Source organism: Ceratotherium simum, chromosome 37 (assembly GCF_057802395.1).
Source record: "Ceratotherium simum simum isolate JZ-2026a chromosome 37, ASM5780239v1, whole genome shotgun sequence".
NCBI lineage: Eukaryota > Metazoa > Chordata > Mammalia > Perissodactyla > Rhinocerotidae > Ceratotherium > Ceratotherium simum.
Genome location: NC_141936.1, coordinates 29391442 through 29414542, shown reverse-complemented (window position 1 = coordinate 29414542; position 23101 = coordinate 29391442). Strand labels below are relative to the sequence as shown.

Genomic DNA, 23101 nt, shown 5'->3' with positions numbered 1-23101 from the left:
TAAATAACACACTACTGCCTCCATCTTTTATCATATTTTATATTACATAATTTTATATAATATACATCATATGTATATATATTATGTATATGTTTATACATGTTTTTTATAAAATAGATATATATCTTTTTTTTCCTTTTTCCACAGTTTTGAAAGCATATGCGTATTCTATCTTCCATTTGGTAAATTATTTTTCAGCTGTGTCTACTATTGATTCCTATTACTGTTTTTTTTTCTAAATTTAATAACTTTTTTTTTATTAAAGCCACATATTTCCAGTTATATTTTATCCTCCCCACTATTTTTGAAAGTACTCAGTAATAGTGTTCTAGTGGTTAAGATTTGGTGTTCTCACCATTGTAGCTTGAGTCTGTTTCATAGTCCAGGAACCAAATCACCCATCTGTTGGTTGTCATACTGTGGCAGCTGCATGTTGCTCTGATGCTGGGAGCTATGCCACCAGTATTTCAAATACTGGGTCACATGTGGTGGACAGGTTTCAGTGGAGCTTTCAGACTGCACAGACTAGGAAGAAGGACATGGCCACCCACTTCCAAAAAAACTGGCTGTGAAAACCCTATGAATAGCAACAGAGCATTGTGTGACATGGTGCTGGAAGATGAGAGGACTACACAAAAAAAACAAGCAGGGTTCGCCTCTGCTGTAATAGGGTTGCTAGGAGCCAACTTACTTTTGAAACAATTTTAAATTCCTTTTTACTTTATTTAGAATCCTTCCACAATATTTAGTAATTATTTTTCTTTTACCCTCCTTCCTTCATTTTTTGTTTTTATCCTTTAATTTTAGGGATTCTCTTTGAGGAGTTTGGTTACACTTAAATATTTGAAAATTTTTCACAATATTCTTTTTTTTAAATATCTGAGTATCTTTCCTTACCCTATTGTCTCCTGAGGCTCCTTCTATTGTATTAAGGCATGAATATAGCTTATCTGCTGAGCATTTTGATAATTCCTTTTCTTTCTTTTTCATTCCTTGGATTGAATAGTTCTTCTTGGCATATATTAGGGATGGGAGTTATCATCCTCAGCTGCTCTACAAATCATCCCAAATGAACTGCTTTAATTCCTGTATTTGTGTCTATGAACTTCAAAGTTCAAAGTGCTTCCATTTCTTTTACTTACCATTTGGGCTAAGGTTTGTGCTGTGGGTTCTCTCAATTTTGCTTTTCCAAGATCTTATCCTATATGTTTTCTCTTTTCCTTGAATTCTTCAATATTTCCAATATATAGAGAATAACATTTTCTAGTTTTTTTTACAAAGCACATTTCTGTCATTTCATGGTATTTGGAGGGGTGGTGGAACCATATATGCGTTAAATGATTTTCATTGTACAGTTTAAAAACAATTACAATATTGAATGACCATATAGCTAGGCAAGACTTCCTTTTTCTTGTATGGATAAAATGGAAAAATGTTTTGGAAAGCAAATTGGTAACACGTGTAAACAGACTTATGTGTCCCTGTTTTTGGCTTACCAATTGCATTTCTAAAAATGCTTTATAAATGTATAAAATAAACATAGATCAAAATAGGAAATGCTCAATGCAGTTATTAATCAAAAATAAAAAAATGTAAACACTAAAACTATCCAAACATAGGGCAAAATTTTAATAAATTATTTATATTTTTGGAGATTATTCAATCACAATAGAAAATCTCACAATAATATGAATAAAACACTATGGAGAGGCATATATGCAGTATATTGTAAACACAATATAAATGCATTATCATGGAAAAACTGCATTAAAAACAGAAAAATAGTTACAAAATATTTTCAAGTGTGTTTCCATTTTCATTCAAGATTAAGTTCTTTTATTCAGCTTGCTTTCCATATGTTTGTTGCTCCTCTTATATAAGGTGCTGGTTTCTTTTGGAGGGGAGATATATCTATTATCTCTTTGTTGTAGAGAATAGCATATTTATCTTTATTTTATTCTAGTTATACTTTTCTTCTAAATTATGTTAGCGTTGAATTTGTTGTGTAGTAATAATTTGATTTTTTTAATGGAATTTCTCTTCCATATTACCTTTAAGTGAGTTTCAATTTTTTCTTTGCATGTTTTTTCTCATAGTTGTTCTTTCTACATAAAGTGTTGCTTCCTCTATTTCATACTTGATTTTTCTTTTCATTTTTAGCTGCTGTTTTATGAAATTGGTATTTTGTGTCATAGAGGCCATATTTTATTTAAGTTGATTTATATTCTGACATATGCGTGTTCTTTTCTTTTTTTTGTTTTTTTGTTTTTTGTTTTTTTTTTTTTTTTTGAGGAAGATCAGCCCTGAGCTAACATCCGTGCTAATCCTCCTCTTTTTGCTGAGGAGGACCGGCTCTGAGCTAACATCCCTTGCCTAATCCTCCTCCTTTTTTCCCCCCAAAGCCCCCCAGTAGATAGTTGTACGTCATAGTTCATCCTTCTAGTTGCTGTATGTGGGACAGGGCCTCAGCATGGCCGGAGAAGTGGTGCGTCAGTTTGCGCCGGGGATCTGAACCCGGGCTGCCAGTAGCGGAGCGCGCGCACTTAACCGCCAAGCTACGGGCCCGCCCCTGCATGTTCTTTTGTGTGTCTTGCTTTTCTGAGTATAAAGAGGTGATGATTTTATAAACAGGAGGTTTCTTGTGATACTTCTTCTCTCCTCGGGTAAATAAATGAAAGCTTGCATTCCTCGACATGATCCATTAGGTTCCCAGCTCCTCCTCCCGTTACTGAGTGGGAAAGTCACATAAGAAAAGTCTAGAAGACAAATTCAATCAGTCTTTTATGCCTTTTCTTTCTGTTAAATTGAATAGTCATAATTTTTGTTGCTATAAAGATGTTTAAGAAGCGTAAATTGGACAGGGTATGTTCAGAGAGGCATCCCAGATTCATTCCGAAAATTCTCCTGATGCTTTTTCTTTTGTTGTGTGTGCACCCATTTTACCTTCAGTCTAGTCGTTGGCAGTAGAGACAGGTCCAAACTTGATCTTTTACCCTTGTAGACTAAAAATACTCTGGTACAAAGATGAATTTTAGATGATCCCTGTTTTCTTTTCTGTCATCATAACTCTAAATCCCATGAAAGCCCATAGAGAGACTGTATGAATTTTACTTTTTGTTTTTATGCTTCTTGTTTCCCTTGTGGGAATCATAATGAAAGATGGAAGTAAATTTTAGATTATAGATTAAATCAATTATTGTCTACTTGCATAATTCTCTTAAAATATTTGAGATTAACAAATTTATAAAGTTAACTTTGGAGACAGAGAGACAGAGAGAATGACATATAATCTCTTCCAGTCACTCAGCTTCTATACCATTTAAAGAAAAGGGCAATAAATTAAAATAACACATGGCTTGATCTTCTTAATTAAAGCTTATTTGATTAATCATAAAGTCATAATTTGAATCACGAATGTAATCAGAGTATCACAAATTTGAATTATATTTGTATTTTTATAATATAAATGACCCAATATATTGAGACTTGTCCATTCTCTGGTTTAAACCTCATGGAGTTTCCTTTGTATGAGATATTTTTTTCTATATATGCTTTTAAAATTGTCTCTTTTTTCCTTGATTTTAGGCACTTTTATTATAATGTATCTGAAGAAGATCATTTTGGATTGAAATTTTGGGGTAACCAGTTAACTACATAGACTTGGATGTCCAAATCTCTCCCTAGATTTTGGAATTTCTTGGCCACTTTCTCCTTAAAAAAACTTTCTGTCATCTTCTCCCTCTCTTCTCTTACTGGAACTCCAGTGATTTGCAGATGTTTGTTTTAATGGTATTTCATAGTTCATGTTGTCTTTCTTCACTCTTTTTCATTCTTTTTTCTCCTCTGACTAGATAATTTTAAATGTACTGTCTTCTACTATACAGATTCTTTGCTCTGCTTGATTTAGTCTGATGTTGATGCTCTCTATTGTGTCTTTACTACATTCGTTGCATTTTTAGCTCCAGAATTTCGTTATTTTCTTTTTTATGATTTTTATATGTTTGTTAAACTTCTCATTTTATTTGTATATTTCCTGATTATTGAATTTTTTATGTGTTTGTTTGAGGCTCTTTAAACTTCCTTAATACAGATATTTTGAATTCTTTATTGGATACATTACAAATCTCCATATCTTTGGATTTGGTTTCTGGAAAATCATTGTGTTCTTTTGGCGGTGTCATGTTTCCTTGATTTTTCATTTTCCCTGAAGTGTTGTGTTTCTTTGTTTGCATATGAAGTGGCAGTAACCTCGTCCTGTCTTTACTGACTGATTTTGAGAAGGAAATACATTCTGTCATCCCTGGTAGTGATTCTGATGCATTCTCAGACTTTTCCTATTTGTCGTTGGTTCCATGCTTCTTGCTTCTACTTGTGAAAAATTTCTTAAGCTTATATACCTTCTCTGGATCCTGCAAATCCATGCCAGGTGCTGACAGCCTCCCTTATGCTTTTCCTAGGGTGGTGCTGAAAGCTTGAATTTGTGCTTTCTCCAAAGCCTACAGATTTGAGGAGGCTTTCTGTGTGTGCTCACTAGGCATCTGCAGAAGCTCACTCTCACCACTGTTGAAAGTGCTCATGAGGAGGCAATCATGGGGTAGGAGTATGTGTTCATGAAGCATGTGGAGCACTGGGGGTGCCTGTGGGCCGTTTGGGGGGAATCCACAGGTGACACGTCTACAGTGGCATGTGAATGGGCCACCCCATGGTGTCTGAGATGCAGTAAGTAGGATGTGCATCGTTTTGATACATTCGATCCTGAGCCTTGTCTGCTGTTTTCCCAGCTGCTCACCAGCCCAAAGTCATGCAGATCATGCTTCAGTAGTTTGGATGGGGTGAGAGAGAAATGGACTAGTTTGGAAACATCTTACACAGCTGGGGAAATCAGGTACCCACTCACATATTCTCACTTTCTCCTGCAGGAGAAATCACGAGCCAAGAAAGGTTCTCTTGGCATTGAACTCTTCTGCATCAGGGAAGATTGATGTGAATAAAGCCAATCTGTTCCTCTTACTCTTTTCCATGCATTCAATCTTGTTTTTTTTTCTTCAACAGTGTTCTGGAACTTTTGTGCTGGATTCTTGTACTTACACAAATGATCTCTTATCTCTGGTGATTGTCTATATCAGTGTTCTCCAGGGGTTCCTGGTTGTTGGCCAAGATGGACTTGAGCTGGTTCGTGGGATACTTCAGGGTCTGCTGCCAGAACCAGGGTTTGTATGCTTGTTATCTGACACATAGGTGGGTAAGAGTCCTCCTGGATCTCTAGCCTGGACCATAGGAAGTGAAACAGGCTGCAGGTCTGTCTTTTCAAAATGGTTCTTCTCAGTTTTGGACTCCATCAGGTTTAAAATTTCATACCTGGATCCTAAAACTCCTATAAAGGCATTTTTGTCCATGTATGGACTCTAAATTATTGTTGTTAAGGGGGCATATGAGCAAAGAGAAACTTATTCAGCCATCTTGCCTAATTCTCATGTGGAGTTCTGATCTGGGGATTACTTTAGATTCAGATCACCAAAATTAGGATCTTCATTTTACATAGGAGGAACTAGAGCTTCGGAGAAGCTCTGTAGGTTAGAAAAGGTAATGGTTCACAACTGAGACAGCACTGGAGACTACACGTCAACTCAGAGATACAAATTCTTATGTCTAAGTTATATAGGCTTAAAGAGCTAGCCAATTAGCAAACAGAATATCACACAAATGAGTGGTATATGTAGGACAAAAAAATGCTCATATGAGAAAGAACTTGAGTGATAACTGAGAACACAGCTCTGGCTTTATTAAATGAAATAGAGCAAGATTGTCTTATTCATTGACATTTATCTAAAATATATATTTGGCTTATTTCCAAATTTTCACTAACAAAGATGACTGCTTACATTCCACAATCACAGTTAAATAATAAGAACTATGTTTGGCCAAAGTAATAAATTGAAGTATTGTTTTTTAAGTAAATGATGAATAGTTGTAAATGATCAGTATTAAATATTTTCCAGTAGTACGTTTCAAATGCCAATATAGTAAGCTAACTTTTATTGACTAACTACTATCTGACAAGTACAGAAAGAGTCAACATTGCAGTCTTTGAATTCATGGAATTTACCCTGTGATGAATTAATTCATATTATTTGAATAATAACATAGTTTATTAATATAGTTTTGATTAGTTTTAAAAGGATACATATAGCTCTGGTAACAAATAACAGGGACACCTAGCACAGTATTTGGTGTAAAGAAACTTTCCTTATGGAAAGATATTTAAGATTGATAAAGAGGATTAACCTGAGTTATCCAGGGGAGGAGTTGAGGGAAGACTCCATGGTGACCATGAGTGTTTTGATGTTGAGGACACACAGGTTCTGGGTGCTGAAGAAATATCAAAGCAAGAGAAATCCTACAAGAAAAACATGTATCAAAAAAAAATGTAATTTCTAGAGTGTCTCCCAGGTAGCTGATATATTCTGGAAAGTCAGAGAATCATAATTAGCAAGAAAAGGAAGAAAAATTAAGAATAGCATGCTCATTCTTTATCTAAAGCAATAATAAAGTTATTGTGTTAATTGAAAACATAATATTATACCTCTCAACACTGTTGAACCTAGTTATGGCTATGTGACATGTTCTGGCCCATGAAAAATAAGCAGGATTAATATGCGGACCTTCCAAGAAGAAGAATGAGAGCCATCTGGTAGTTCAGTATTTTCTTTTCTTCTCTCTATCTACAACCAGCAATATTCCAGAGAAAAGTTGTTCCTAAAATATAAACAATATGGAAAAGAGCCAGAACTAACTTGCAGTGGATATGAACTCAGAGAAAGAAGTCAACATTTGTTTTTATAAACTAGTAACATTTTGACACTGTTTTCTTTTAACATATCATAGCCAAGCCTATGGTAACAGATACACATTTGATCAGATTCCTTACTCAAGCCCTACTCTCAAAATGAGATGCTTCCCCAAATAATAAAAATATCTGCAGTTTGTAGTTTCAGTGAAACAAAAGGACCAACAGAAAAAATATCTCTTTTATTGATGATATATGTACCTGTAGTTTATGTCATTGGTGTCACTCACGTAAATGTATTTAAATTTTATCATCTTATTATACAACATTCTACCCCAAAATACTCCATTCTAGTCTAGCTCAACTTAAACTACTAGATTACAATCTATTAAACAGAACTTGAGTAGACTCTTACATACAAGTTATTTACACTTATACTAGTGGAAGAGAAAAATTGAAATAAGCATTAAATGAAATATGAATTTTAAAACTGTGCAGTACAAGAATTTATTGTGTGAGAGATTCTTTGTAAAAGAATAGTGTAAACAAAAGCCATAGCTAATTACCCATATACATTTCCTTGAAAGGCAAACCAATTACAGTGCAACTGATTTATTCCATTAGGCTTCTTTTACTTGATTTATTAGCAGATAATCGGAATTTGGAAAGCAGAACCCTAAGATAACTGGGCTTAGAGAACAAAAGGAAAAAAGAAACATTAAAAAAAACTAGAGGAGAGTTTGAATATAGTTTGAAGCAAGAATTTGCATAGGAGTGTTGAAAATCTAATTGTAGTATAGTCAAAGAGGATATGGGTGAGCAATTAGACAATTATATGAAGAACATTTGAAGTGGCACGGGGATGGGGTTTTGAGAAAGACAATAAGTTACCTAGCATTATGAAGAAATATAAGGATTTTGATGTTTAATCTTGGTGATTTAGTATAATAATGAATGAACAAAAGAAGGACACAATCGGTTTACATTTGTTTGAAAAGATTCACTGTGGAAAATGTGTTGACATTACGCTGTAGGATAGTGAAAGAGAAATTAAGAAGACAGTGTTGAAGATACTGTAATAATCAAGGTAAAAATAGGTGTATCTTTACTAAGGAGAAATGCACTGAAGATAATGAGAATGGATCAAATTTCAGTACAATTTGAGCTGGCAAGAGTTGCTAATGAGTGGGATTTATACAAAGAAAGGAGTCAAATTTAACTTCAACTTTTGTTCCTTTGAAATTTCTGAGGTAAGAAGCAGAAAGCAATCTGTTTGGAGCGATGAAAAGGTCAGAATATTGTTTTGCACTATTTAGCTTTAGAAACTATTCAAACATCCAAATGTCAATATCAAGTAGGCAGTTGTATGTGTGAGTCAAATTTAGGGATGGTAGCTGAACTAGAGATATTTATAACTGAGAACTACCAGACTAGAGATGCTAGGTAAAGCAATGTGAGTGGATGAAAGAGAAGAGAAGAAAACAGAATGTTTCTATTCTGGAAAGGATTTTTCATTAAAGGGAGAAAACATGATAGTACAAAGAGAGAAAGGAATATTGCTGAAGTGAGATCCTTGTTGTTAAGACGAAACTGGATCTAGTGCACAAGAGTAGAGTTGTGGCTCTGACAAAAGCATGGGCAGCTCTTCTATAGTAAGAAGAGAATAGATAGAATACAGAGGCACAGATGCAAATGGTGGGAAAGGGGAAATCTGTTTGAAGTTCTCTTCTTAGAGAACTTCATACATTTCCAGAGAATTAGGATTTAAGTACAATAGCTCAGAATGAAGATGGAGAAGATTGTTTTGGATGTCTAAGAAGAGAAAATTCAGTATGAACTATTCATTTAAAAGACTGGAACAGGGGCCGGCCCCATGGCTTGGCGGTTGAGTGTGCGCGCTCTGCTGCTGGCGGCCCGTGTTCGGATCCCGGGCGCGCACCAACGCACCGCTTCTCCGGCCATGCTGGGGCCGCGTCCCACATACAGCAACTAGAAGGATGTGCAACTATGACATACAACTATCTACTGGGGCTTTGGGGGAAAAAATAAATAAAAATTATAAAAAAAAAAAAAAAACCTCTAAAAAAAAAAAAAAAAGACTGGAACAGGGCATGGCCCTGAGAATGTAGCATGTTTCCTAGGCAGTGTGGAAGGCACTCCTGATGTTAGCAAGCATGATTATACACTGACACAATCACCATCGTTGTATTTTTCCTCTAACATTAAGATGTACACATGCTGGTATGGAGTATGTGAAGAGTTGTGTTTAAACAGTCTGTGGTTCAGAGAAGCAATTATGATGAAGTAATAAGAGGAAAGGGAGTTAAGGGCTTATAAAAAGTAATGAGGGACAATGGAATTCAAGCTGGATCAGGGGAGAAGTGAGAATATGTTTGAAAGGCAGGGAATGAGTGTTAAGACTAATGAAATTGAATATATTAGTGAGAGTAAACATAGTTTGGACTTGGAGTGTGAAGTCGCATGCATGGCATTGACATTTAACTTTCCCATGGCCACCACTGGCTTCTTTCAGCAACCATCACGACTCTCTCCTATGGGGTTGCTCTGGCTGCAGAAGCGTGCTCCTTGCAAGTGTAGGGGGAAAGTCCAAGGGCTTTTCTCTTCCTTTTCACACTTGGGATCATCCGTCCACACACGATGGACAGGAGTTGGTGGATAAAGACTTCAGCTTCTTCTTTTAATACAATTCTGGGATATTCGACACAACCTCTAGAGGTCCCCACTGGGACTGAGCTGACACTTATATCAGTGAAACTGAGTACTTCATGGTCCCCTATTAAGGAGGCATACAGAGGCCAGGTGATTATAAGAATCCAGCTCCCCATTGTCTCACTGTGTTTTCAAGCCCACAGATTTACTTGTGGTAATTTCTATAGTCCCTGGGTGCATGATGTAATGAATACACTTGGCAAGTGGCAGAACAGCCACATGCATTTCCTAACTTGTGGACCAAGACTAATTTAATAGAAAAGTCCAAGTGAAATCCTGTGAAATTGTCCTCTTATAAAAAGTAATAACTCAGAAGCCATCCTATACTCTGAGTGGAATGGTAGAGGTTAGTGGCATGATCAAAAACTTAAAAATGGAGTATGTTACCCCCAAACATATTCATATGTCAAACACTGAAATCCAAATAGATCAGGTGTCCACTGAATTAAGCAAACTCAACCACAGTTGCTATGCCAGATGTGGTATTTTATGAGAATATATCCCAAGCCTCTGGCCCTTGGTATGTCATTATTAATCTAGAGGATGTATTATTTCAATATCTATAAGGAAAGATGATTGAAGGCAGCTCCTATTGTCCTGGGGTTGACAACAGTACACATCTATACTTGCCCCAGAGCTGTGTTAAATCCCCTGCTCTCTCACAATATAGCCCCCAAAGACCTTAATATTCTAGATATTTCAGAGAACAACATATTTATTCTCTATATAGCTGGTATTATATTAATGAAATATGGATAGCAAGAAATGGGGAATAATCCTGATACCGTTTGAAGATTTAATGCCACAGGTATGTCAGATATGGTATCATTCCCAGAGCAGACTAACATAATCTGAGCTTCTGTTAATCTGGAAAATGCACTCTTTTTCATCTCCATCTGAATGAAGGACTAGAAACTCTTCTCATTCCCTCGGATGGGTATGGTATACATCTATAGTCCTTTCCCAGGGAAACAGTATTTCTCTAATCTTTCATAATAATCTGTTCCTAAAGCTGGACAATATGGACAATCTGTAGAACATTGTTATGCCCTACTAAATCAATGACATTATGCTAATCACAATGGATGAGAAAAAAACTTTGTAAGTGTAATGGAGGCTCTAGATATGCTCAGAGGGTGTGAGATTAACAGTGAAGATTCAGTGGCTGACCACATCAGTAAAATTTTTAAGAGACCAGTATCCTGGGATATTCTAATATATCCCCTCAAGCACAGGGGAAAATTATTGTTATCCTGAACTTCTCATTATGAATGTAGGACAGCATCTGACAGGCCACTTTGGTTTTGGAACCAGCATTTCCCACATCTGGAATGACTTCTCCAGTCAATCATTTGAGTGATAGAGAAAGTGGTAGGTATGTGTGGAGCCAGAGCAGGAAATAGCTCTGCAACAGATCTTGGCTGAAATGCTAGTGACCTTGATGTTTGTTCCTGTGTCCAACATACCTTATGTTGTTTTTAGTTTCAGTAGTGGGAAGAAATACTAAATACATTTTGTGGCAAGCTCTAATAGAATTAGAATGTAGACTTCTAGAGTTATGGACAAAATCTATATTAATGGAAACATATATTTTAATAAAGCTCCTGGAATGCCACTGTATCCTGGTAGAGATAGAGTATCTGACCATGTCATCAAGTGACCATGGGGACAGAACTGCCCATCATAAGCTGAGTTCTCTCAGACCCATCCAATAACAAGATTGAGTGTGCGCAAAAGCAATTCATTATAAGATGAAAGTGGTGTATCCAAGATTGGGCATGAGAAGCACCCGAAGATCTGTAAGCTACACAAGCAGATTCCCTCCATGTCACTAATGCTGTTTCCATTCCTCTTCATCAGCTGATAAGCATGGCAAAATAAAGGGTTCGCTATAATTAGCTGATAGAGAAGAAAAGCAATTCAAACTTGGATGATAGATGGTGTAGTTTTGTATGTGATGGCTTTGAAACACAACAATGATGGAGAAATATGTCTAGTAGTTAGAGTTTTGGGTGATGCACCTGGTCATTCACATTGTATGGAAAGAGAAATGCTTCCAGGTTAGAATGTGTGTAATACCCATGTGAGTGGCAAACGGTTTGGCAAGTCACCCAGGGATATGGATGGAGAATAATTGAAAGATTGGAGACAAAGAGGACTTGGGGGATGTGAGTGGACACATGGAAGTGTCCATGAAATGAGAATATATTCCATGAAAACACCCACCAGAGAATATCCACTATAGGTAAAGCTCTAAACAAACTAATAGAAAAAAGATTCTGCTAGTTGATGTACCTTAACTTTTGGCATTGGCTGGTAATGGACATCATAGTGTAGTAGTCATGTTTTCAGGGTTGGAGTTTATGTATGGTTCCCATATCACAGGATTTTGCTCACCAGTGTTAATCTAGATACAGTCACTGCCCAATTCCAACCTGTCAGTGACAGGACCAATGCTGAGCCACATAAGGCATCATCCCCGGAAGACACCATTGGTCAATTGATGCCAGGATGACTATATTGGACCACTTACTCCAAGTATGGATTCATTTTTATTGAAGTAGACAAGTGTTCCAGAAACGGAGTTTTTTTTTTTCCTGCCCGCAGGGCATTAACTAACACAATGGAGAGCTTGCAGCATGTTTAATGCATCAACATTGGATCCCATGTAACATTTCATCAGACCAAACAAATCAAATTACACCTGAGGAGGTGTGGCAGTGGACACATGACCATGGGAGTCAATGTTGTGTCACACATTGCACTACCCAAATCCTGCCAGTCCGAATGTCCATTGGAGGAGCTGATTGAAGGCACCATTGAGGTGACACATTAGATGACTGGATGACACCTTGGGTGTGAAGGGGGTCTTTTCCAGGATGTATTATTCTAAATTAATAAACGTTATAGTATTATATGTCTCTATTTCATATAATACATGGGTCTAGTTATTAAGATGTGGAGGTACATTTACCATTGTAACTAGTGACCCACTTGGAGAATTTGTGCTTATACCTCTCTCAAAACATCATCTCAGCTGGATGAGAGGTCCTATTTCCCAAATGATGAAGAATTCCACCAGAGTAACTACAAAAATTTCATTAAATTTTAAGATATGACTGCCCCCTGGGAACTTGGAGCTTCTCATGCAAAGTAACAAGTAGTCAAAGAGAGAAGTCACCATCCTTGGAGTAACTGACCTTGTCATTGGGAGATGTTAGAGATACTGTTAAACAGAGAGGACAGGGAAGAATACACTTTGTTACCTGGGTGATCCATTTAGGTATCTATCAGTACATTATGACAATATGTGGACAAGTGTCACAGACAGAGGAATAAGATTCTAAGCCACACTACCAGGTAAACTATCTACCCATTCGTTGTGGAATCAACATCATGTTGTTCAACTAACCTCCCTTTTAAAGTTTTTTCTAAAGAAATAAGCCCAGTTTAATCCTGGAACTTGTCTCAGAAGAACTATTATTGTATTTTGTTAATTAGTATTACACTATATATTACTCTATAATTTCTCTTCTGTTAGTAAAAGAGAGCTTCTCTCAGTAATTATACAAATAATGGATCCAAGTGGCACAACCCAAATGATGTGACATGAATATGAATATATACTTGGAGAACTGATGGATGGATCATTTCCCCCAGTTCTTGGGAATGCTGCCAGCACATAGCCTTCAGCTGTCAGCCCAATCTAGGGAATTAACCTCTGAGGGGGAGAGCTACTTCATTCAAGATCGCTCTCCCTTCCTGGGTTCAGCATGTATTGCATGGTCAATGTAGGAGTATAAAATCTGAGCCAATTGTACCCACATTGGACAACTCTGAATGACCCTGTGTGTCCAAGGGGTCTCTTAAGAGCTTGCATTGCAGTCCAATGTCTTCTACCCAATTTCTCTTCTTTCCCCCACGCATGTTAATCTTAGATCAATTTCCAGTAAATTTCATAGATTCTAATCTCTGAATCTGCACGATGGAGAACTAATCTGCACTATGAAGATTCAACTCACAGCCAGCCCTTTTTCATTATTGTTAATGTTGTTTGAATCCTGAGGAATAAAAGTGATTATATATATACATGATATACTAACATTTTTATCTAAATATGTCCTAGCTAATATTTGTAGGGACACAGTACATATATTTTTATGATGCATTAAGATGAGAGAAAAAATTAATATCTTTAAGCAGTAAAAAACCTGATGGAGCATCTTTTATAATAATCAACATTTTACATAGATTACAGAGCATATCTACAATTCCAAATAAATACTTTAATTAAAAATTTTCATCATTCTTTTTATTTCCTTGTTGTGTAATAAACAAAATATTCATCACCATAAAAATTCCAAAGAGTATAAGATGGTCAAATCTCATTTATTTTCATATTCTCCTCATGTGATGGCAAGTTTATCAATATTTTCTACCCTCTATGGTCTAAGGATGATTCTTACATTTTTAAGAATTATGAGAATCAGAGAAATTCTGTACTCAAAATTTTTTCTCAATTTTGGAAGTCAATAGGATTGGGCATCCATGAATGGATCTTGACCTTAACTTTTGAAGAGGAATCCATGGGTGCAAAATGGTGACATAAATATAATAGCAATATTTCTCTGAATGGCAGTTGTAGAATTATTTTATATCCACTGTTCCAGTGAGCTTGGATTAAGTTATGTTTCAGTAACAAAATACTTCAGTATCGGAATAGCTTAGAAAAAAGAATTCACATTATATTATGGCTCAGTGATGCTTCTTCTCTGTATCCTTTTCATTCCAGAATCCAGGCTTAAACAGGCAGCCATTCTTTGGATCTTTGCTAAGCTCGCGGTAAAGACAAAACCCACCTGGCTGTGAGCCACATAACGACTCAATATTTCTACCTGGAAATGCATGTTACTTCTGTTCACATAAACTGACCAAAATGTCAAGGCCAAGCCTGACAAGAATTGAAGTGTGTTGGAGAACTCTCCCATAGCTTTGGGCTCTGCAGCGATGAGTAGGAACATAGTGAAAGTTAATGCGATGTATTACATCACTTTGTCAAATATTACAAAATCTTTTCAATCCACAATAGGTTTCTCTATTGGAATGCAAGAAATATTAGCAATAAAATTATCAGCACCACAGTGTAAAGATGGATCTTACTACTTGTGTAGTTGTGTGTGTGTGTGTGTGTGCACATGTCTGTGTGTGTGAGAGAGAAAGAGACTGAGAGAGAGAGAGAGATTATTTGGTTTCTTTGAGACAAAACTTTCTATGGTATTGATGTCATATATTTAAATAATCAAACACCAATATATTTAATTATTAATATAAACATTACCAGATGTATGTTAATTTAAATTTATTTACAACTTTTTAATGGTAATGTGTTACTTTTTCCATGTATTAAATTAGAGAAAGCTGTTACTGTGTCTCTAACTGTCTCTCTGCCTGGCATCTTTTGGGAACTTTCTCCCAGTTAGCTTCTCTTTATGCCTTTGTACTTCGGGGCATAAAAGAAAAGAATAATTGTTGGATTGAGAATTCCACAAAGAGAGAGCTATTTCCCACAGTGTTGGGTATAAATCTCTGGTGACTGTAGGTATGTGAAGGTCTCTTGTCCTAAAGAGATACCAGAAGAGATACAACTATCAGGTGGGAAAATTAGGTCACAAAGGTCCTAGGATAATGACATAGGACAAAATCAATCTTTGCTACAACATAAACAATGACATCACAAAATACTGTTCCATGTTAGAGATGCAGTAGAGTAGATACTGCCATGATTGCCATGATAGTTTTGTGGACAATTGTGTCATTATAGCAGGAATGAATAAAGGCAGGCCCTAAACAAAGAAGCCAAATGAGTCCTGTTTAGAAGAATGACACCTGGATGAAACAGATTTTACCAAGGAATAAATTAAGCTTCTGAACCTATCCACAGTCTCCAATCACGTAAAATATCTCAGCTCAAGAACACAGTACAGTGTATTGTCAAAATCAGGCTCACTACCAGCAACAAATCAATTTAGTACCACAAAAGAAAGAAACATATCTTCATTGGTTTCTAACAAATCAATGACATACTTCAAGCATTGCCACAGAGAAGGTTTAAGCAGATTACTCAACTGTGCTCACTTATGAAAAGTAATTGAGCTGTTCATGATTTATGCACTTTTGTAAATGTTTATGATTGGTGCACTTTACCACAAATAGTTTTATAATTATCTATCCACACTATTATTTTTTAAATTTAAATACAAATGTCTACACATCATAATTATTCTTTTCTTTTAAACTGCATACAGCCATTGTAAGATATGTAATAGTATTTTACCTGTCCTCTTTGATTAGTATTCGGTCTCCTTACCAATAAATAACATGATATGTGTTTCAGGCTACATATATGTGAGTTTTTCTTTAGGATAAATTTATTGAAGGGCTAAGTGAAAAATGCAAACATTTGTTATTGAACTGATTTATATTCTCCTCAACAGTGTATGAGAGTGCTAGATTTTGTTCAAAATAGCTAATGCAGAGCTCCAACAACTGAACTGTAAAATACTACTACTTTATATCATTTTTATTTGAATGTTAGAAGTTTTATCTGGTTGGAAAAACTTTTTTCTGCCCTTTAATAAAATGTCAAACCTCTGACCACACGAATAATTACTATTTTCCTTCCTGTTTTTTTTTTTTTTTTTTCATCTCTTACCCTATTTAGATCTAAGATTTAAGGAGACTGTCTCTCCTTATCCAGCTAAAATCCCATGATCCATATTTATGATGATGGCTTACAGTCTCATCTACATACCCCTCCCTAAACTCAGTGTAATCTCCTTGCAGCCCCATACTATTTAAATCCAACCTCCTTAGTTCTGACAACACCCTGCTGAATGTGACTGAAAAAAAAAAAAAAAAAGGAACTGGGCTGAATGACACTGCTTTAAATTTGTAACCTCTAGTGGACTTTTAAACATCCAAAAATAGTAGTACACATCTATAGTCCATTCATTATCTCTCTTCGTAAATCACTATTTCATATCATTTTAGTTCTTATGAATCCTTGACTGCCTCGTATTTCCACGTTACTCTCATCTGATGACACATCTTATTTCAATAAAGATATTAAGGTATTCAGAATAAATCTTCTACGTCTGCATTATTGTCACCCACTCATCTGCAAATGTCCATATATCCTCTGTATTGTCCCCTGTTAATGTGGAGACATTGCACATGCTGCAAGGTAAGGTCAACTTTTCCCCATATAAAACAGATTCCCACCCACCTCATCTATGCAGAGATATGCTTAAAGCTACCCTCACCTCTTACCTGTATCACAACTTTTCTTTCTTTTCATTGGACTATTTCCTTCAGAATACAAAGCACGTACTTTTTCTCTCAACCTAAAGAAATTGTTCTTTGATCCCATTTTATCCTACCCCTGTCTTCCAATTTACCAGGTACATATTATAGGAAAAATACTTTAAAATATTGTGGTAATCACTACCCCCAATTCTTTTTCTTCCATTCTCTATTAAGTCCAATTTTTTTAGTCATTTACCCACCACAATCTCAAAAATCACTCTTGATAAGGCAACCACGGGCATGTATCTTGTTATAATCAAATATCAACTTTTCATATTACCACCACCATTTGGCAAATCCATAACTCCCCACTCTTTGTTGTGGTTTATGGCTTGCCTTAAAGAATATTTTTGTTTGTTTGTTTGTTTTTTCTTTATCGTTACGTGTAGCTCCATTTTCTATTGCAAATTTATCTTCTACTCACCAATTTTTAACATTGAAGCTTCACAGATTTGAATGTTTTCTCTCTTTTATTTGGAGATTAAGTTTCAGTATCTCATATACTTTCTTCGGTTTCTCTATGTCTTTGGTCTCTATATGTCATCAACTCTCAAATTTAATTCTCTTAAGTATTTCTTATAAATACGGCTGGGTATATCCAACCACCAAGTTCATTTCTGCATTTGGGTGACAAATAAAATCTCAACAAGATTAGGATCCTTATTGTGCCCACCTACCAAACTTTCCCCATCCAGTTTATATGATGGGAACTCCATTTTTTCAGAGTCTACATGGCTACTTCCTTACCTCTATTGCCAACAATAAAGCTAGTATAATTTACTCAAACTTAGACAAGAAATTGGTCCTCTGCTCACAGCTCTCCACAGACTCCACTTTTCACTCATAGTCCTTAGAATGGTCTACAAAGTCATGATAAATTGAGTCTAATCTGCTTATTTCTTCATATATATATATATATATATTTTTTTTTCTTCTTCTTCTATTTTGTATGCCGGATGCTGCCACAGCATGGCTTGATGAGTGGTGTGTAGGTTCGTGCCTGGGATCTGAACCCACAATCCCTGGGCCACCGAAGCGGAGTGCATGAACTGAACCATTAAGCCACCAGGCCAGCCCTTGCTTATTTCTTCTTGGACCTGAACTCCTGTTGCTCTCACTTTATCAGTCCATAACTTTTATACAAGCTGCCTTGCTGTCCTCAAACAGACCAAGAATGTCACTCCTTAAAGCCTTTGTCTGACTGATCTCTTTGCCCCAAGTGCCTTCTCCACAGATGTCTGTACAGCCAGCTACTTCCCTCCCTTCAACTCTCTGCTCAAATATCACCTGATTTTGAAACCTCACTCTTTTTTAAAAGTGCAATCTCGTAAGAATTCACAAACCACTTTCTCTTGCAGATTTTATATTTTGGGTTCTCCCATAGTACTTATTATTTTAACATAATATTTAAATCAGTTTCTGTCTGTCTCACATTGATAGAATGTCAGCTCACCATAGTCAGGGGTCTTGTATGTTTTGTTCACTGGTATAGCTAAAGCACTTTGAATAATCCCTTGTAGTTAGTCAATACATATTTGATGAATAAACAAATGAAGATGGTGATCTAGGTCAATGAACTGTCTGATTTCTAATATTGAAAATTTTGCTTATACTTTTTTATTTGATGTTATGTGAGAGGAACTGCAGATAACAAAGGATTAGAGCAACTGAATTGGAGGAAATGTGAATTACAGGTAAATTAGAGAGAAAATTGAGTTTGGGGATAGTTGGAAGACAAGCAGGGAGAATTGTGGAACAAACACTAGTGTTAAGAAAATGACAAAAAAGATTTGTAGAATAAGATATTTTTGCATAGAAGTTAAAGATGTATTATGCCTAGAATTCCATTTGGCTTCTCTTAGCAGGTGACAGAGTCAAAATGTATGATCTTTAAATCATTGTACAGGGCAGCCTTCATGATTTTGCCATTAGGTTGTAGACAATAGGATTCAGAGTTGGGGGAACTACTGTATAGAGTGTGAACATTAGCAGGTGGAGAGGAGAGGAAACTGCTGGCTTCATTAGGCCACCACAGCAGCAACAAGAAAAAAGAGTCATGATGTCCACGTGAAAAACACAGGTGGAGAATGCTTTGGACTGACCATTGGTAGATGAGATCTTCAGAACTGTAGAAACTATGTGAAAATATGAGAGAACATGGAGATAAAACAGACGAAGCTCAATGAAGAGGTAACGGCAACTGCTCAGACCTCATCTGAGCAAGAAAGGCGGAGTAACTAGGGGATCTTGTAGAAGAATTGATGCACCAGACTGGGTACATTGAGGGGCAAGGAAATTGTTGAGGCTGTTTGCATGATTCCAGACACTCCACCCCTGAAGCAAGAGTAAGTGGTCATCTTGATGCAGTCACCCCTCTGAATGATGACTTCATAGTGCAGAGAGTGGAAGATACTCACATAGAAAGCACAGACCATCACCGTAAGCAAGTCTGTCTATAAGAAGCCACTAAGCAGTAATGAAGTATGAGAATAATGTCAAGAAGATGGCAGAATAGAGTTTTCAGCCCTCATCTCTCTACAGAAACACTGATTTTGACAACTTACCGTGGGTGAGAATACCACTGTGAGAGGCCAGGAGCCCAGAGGAGAGATACCAGCACCATGTCGGAGCACATAAATGTGAAAATAGGTGCACAAAGAGAGTCAAAGGAACATTTTTACTACCTGTGTCACCCCTTTCCTAAGGTAACACAGCTCAGTGCCAGGAGAGATCCCCTCACTCTGTGATTTCTCCCATGGGGAAAAGTGAGATGCTAATTATTGCCCATTTTCCCCAGCCATACAGGACACTGCCCAAAAGGCCCATTTTTTTCTCAGTCACACAAAACACTGAGAGGATCTGCATGGTTGATTAGTGTGGGGCAGGGAGGAGCAGAAAAAGGAGCAAAAGCTCACAGCAACTAGGTGCTGAACTTACCAAATGGCAGTGATTTCTACTAAACACTCTGTGCACTCCACCAATAGGCCCACCCATGAACTTCATGGGATGTATCACCTGTGGATCCCCTCAACCAGCACTTGAGTGCCCCCAACAATCCATGTGTCCAGCAGACTCTGTATCCAATGTCCCACATGCCCATGCAGACAGCAGGCTAAAACCTCTGCAGATTATGCACTAGTACATTTCAACAGCTGGCTGGACTCAGCCATGTTGACAGAAGGCACAAATCTTGACTATTTCAGACCAATGACTTAAGGAAAACAAATAGAAATCTCTCAACACTTATCCTAGTCTGCAGGTTTAGAAGAAGACATACAATCTTATAACTTTCCTCCAAGAGGGAACAAGGAGAGTGGAGCTGGAGCAAAAATGGTTCTAAGAGGAAAGTTCAAAGCAATATAGTCTTACCTCAGGAAACAAGAGAAATATTAAACAAACAATTTAACTTTACACATAAAGAAGGTCAAATACCGTATGATCTCCCTCATTAAGTAGTAGATAATAGCAACAAAAAACAAGCACATAGAGACAGAGATTGGATTGGTGGTTACTAGAGGGGAAGGCGGGAGGGAGGAGGGCGAAAGGGATAATTTGGCACATGTGTGTGGTTATGGGTTGTAATTAGTATTTGGGTGGTGAACATGATGTAATCTATGCAGAAATAGAAGTATAATGATATACACCTGAAATTTATACAATGTTATAAACCAATGTTACTGCAATAAACAACAACAACAAAAGAAACTAGAAAAAGAAGAACGAATGAAGCCCAAAGTTAGTAGAAAAAGGAAACAATAAAGATCAGAGCAGAAATAAACAAAATAAAGACCAAAAATACAACAAAAAGATCAATGAAACTAAACGATGGTTCTTTGAAAAAGATAAAATTGACAAACCTTTCGCCAGACTCACCAAGAGAAACAGAGAGACGGATTAAAAAAATAAAATCAGAAATAAAAGAGAAATGGGCCGGCCCTGTGGCTTGGTGGTTAAGTGCGCGCGCTGCGATGCTGGTGGCCCGGGTTCGGATCCCGGGTGCGCATCGAGGCACCACTTCTCCGTTCATCCTGGGGCCGAGTCCCGCATGCAGCAACTAGAAGGATGTGCAGCTACGACATACAACTATCCACTGGGGCTTTGGGGGGAAAAAATAAAATAAATAAAATCTTAAAAAAAAAAAAAAAAAAAAAGAAATAAAAGAGAAATTACAATTCATATCACAAAAGATCATAAGAAAATGATATGAACAATTGTATGCCAACGATATGAATAACCTAGAAGAAATAGATATATTCCTAGAAATTAGCAATTTTCTAAGAGTGAATCATGAAGAAATAGAAAATCTGAACAGACCACCTACTAGTATGGAGACTGAACCAGTAATCAAGCCCTCATCCCCCAAAAACAAACTCCAGGACCAGATAGCTTCACTGGTGAATTTTATCAAGTATTCAAAGACTTACTACATATCCTTCTCCAATACTTCCAAAAACTTAAATAGGAGAGAAAGCTCCAAACTCATCTTAAAAGCTAGCATTACCCTGACAAGTATACCACAAAAAAAGAAAATTATAGGCAAATATCCCAGATGCACATACACACAAAAATCCTGAACAAAATATTAGCAAATAAAATTTAACAATACATTTAAAGGATCATACACCATGATAAATCGATATTTATTTCAGAGATGCAAGGATGGTCCAATATCCACAAATTAAAAAATGGAATACAACACATTAACAAAATGAAGAATAAAAATCATATGATCATCTCAATAGATGATATGAGTGAAATTATATGATATTTTTCTTTCTCTGTCTGACTTATTTTACCTAGTATAATACCCTCAAGGTTCAGCCATGTTGTCACAAATGGCAACCATTTTATGGTTGAGTAGTATTCCATTGTATATATATACCACATCTTCTTTATCATTCATTCATCTATGACACTTGGGTTTTTTCTATATCTTGGTTATTGTAAATAACGCTGCAATGAACATAGGGGTGTGTATATATTTTGAGTTAGTGTTTCATATTCTTTGGATAAATATACAGAAGTGGAATAGACAGATCATATGGTAGATCTATTCTTAATTTTTTGAGAAGTCTCTATAGTGTTTTCCATAGTTGCTATACCAGTTTACATTCCTACCAATAGTGCACAAGGGTTCCCGTTTCTCCACATCCTCTCCAACACTTGCTATTTCTTGTAATTTTGATAATAGCCATTCTAACAGCTGTGAGGTGATATCTCACTGTGGTTTTGATTTGCATTCCCCTAATAGTGATGTTGAACATCTTTTCATATGTACCTTGGCCATTTGTATGTCTTCTTTGAAAAAATGTCTATTTATTTTCTCTGCCCACTTTTAACTGAGTTGTTTTTTTGTTGTTATTGAGTTGTATGAGTTGTTTATATAATTTGGAGACAAATTTTGGAGAAAGACAAATATCATATAATTTCACTCATATGAAGAATTCAAAAAAACCAAACCAAACCCATAGTTACACAGAATAGATTGGTGTTTTCAGAGGGAAATGAGGTTGGGAGATGGGTGAAATGGGTAAAGGGTGTTAATTGTATTGTGATGGATGGTAACTTGAATTTTGGTGGAGATTGCTTTGTGGAGTATACAGATGTTGAATGTCGTCCACCAGAAGCTTATATAATATCATATACCAAAATTTGCCCAAATTAAAAATAAATAAATAAATCACATAGGCAATAAAACCTGGAGTTACAGAAAAAAAGAAGAAGCCAAACACGGCTTCTACCATCCAGGAAACAATGGCAGGTCCTAAGCCTGAACTCATTGAAGAGCAGAAGAAAGAAGTTCAGGAAACATTTGATCTCTTCCCTGCTGATGGAAGTGTGACCGTCATCATGAAGGAGCTGAAGGTGGTCATGAAAGTACTGGTGTTTTTACCAAGGAAGGAGGAGATGGGGAATATAGATGTCTGATGTGGACAAGGAAGGCACAGGGAAAATCAACTTCAATGACTTCCTGGCCATGATGACTCAAAATATGGCTGAGAAAGACACCAAAGAAGATATCCTGGTAGCTTTCAGGTTCTTTGATGATGATGAAATCTGGAAGATCTTTTTCAAAAACCTAAATCGTGTGGCCAACTACTTAGGGGAAACCTCACTGATGAGAAGCTGCAGGAAATGATAGATGAAGCCCATCATGATGGAGACAGTGAAGTGAATGAGAAGTTTCTTTGGATCATGAAAAAGACCAACCTATGTTAA

At 36.5% G+C, this 23101-nt stretch overlaps 1 pseudogene; it reads left to right on the top strand.

Annotated features, from left to right (window-relative positions):
* The first annotated feature begins 19503 nt into the window (after window positions 1-19503).
* Window positions 19504-23101, top strand: LOC101393711 (centrin-1-like; annotated as a pseudogene).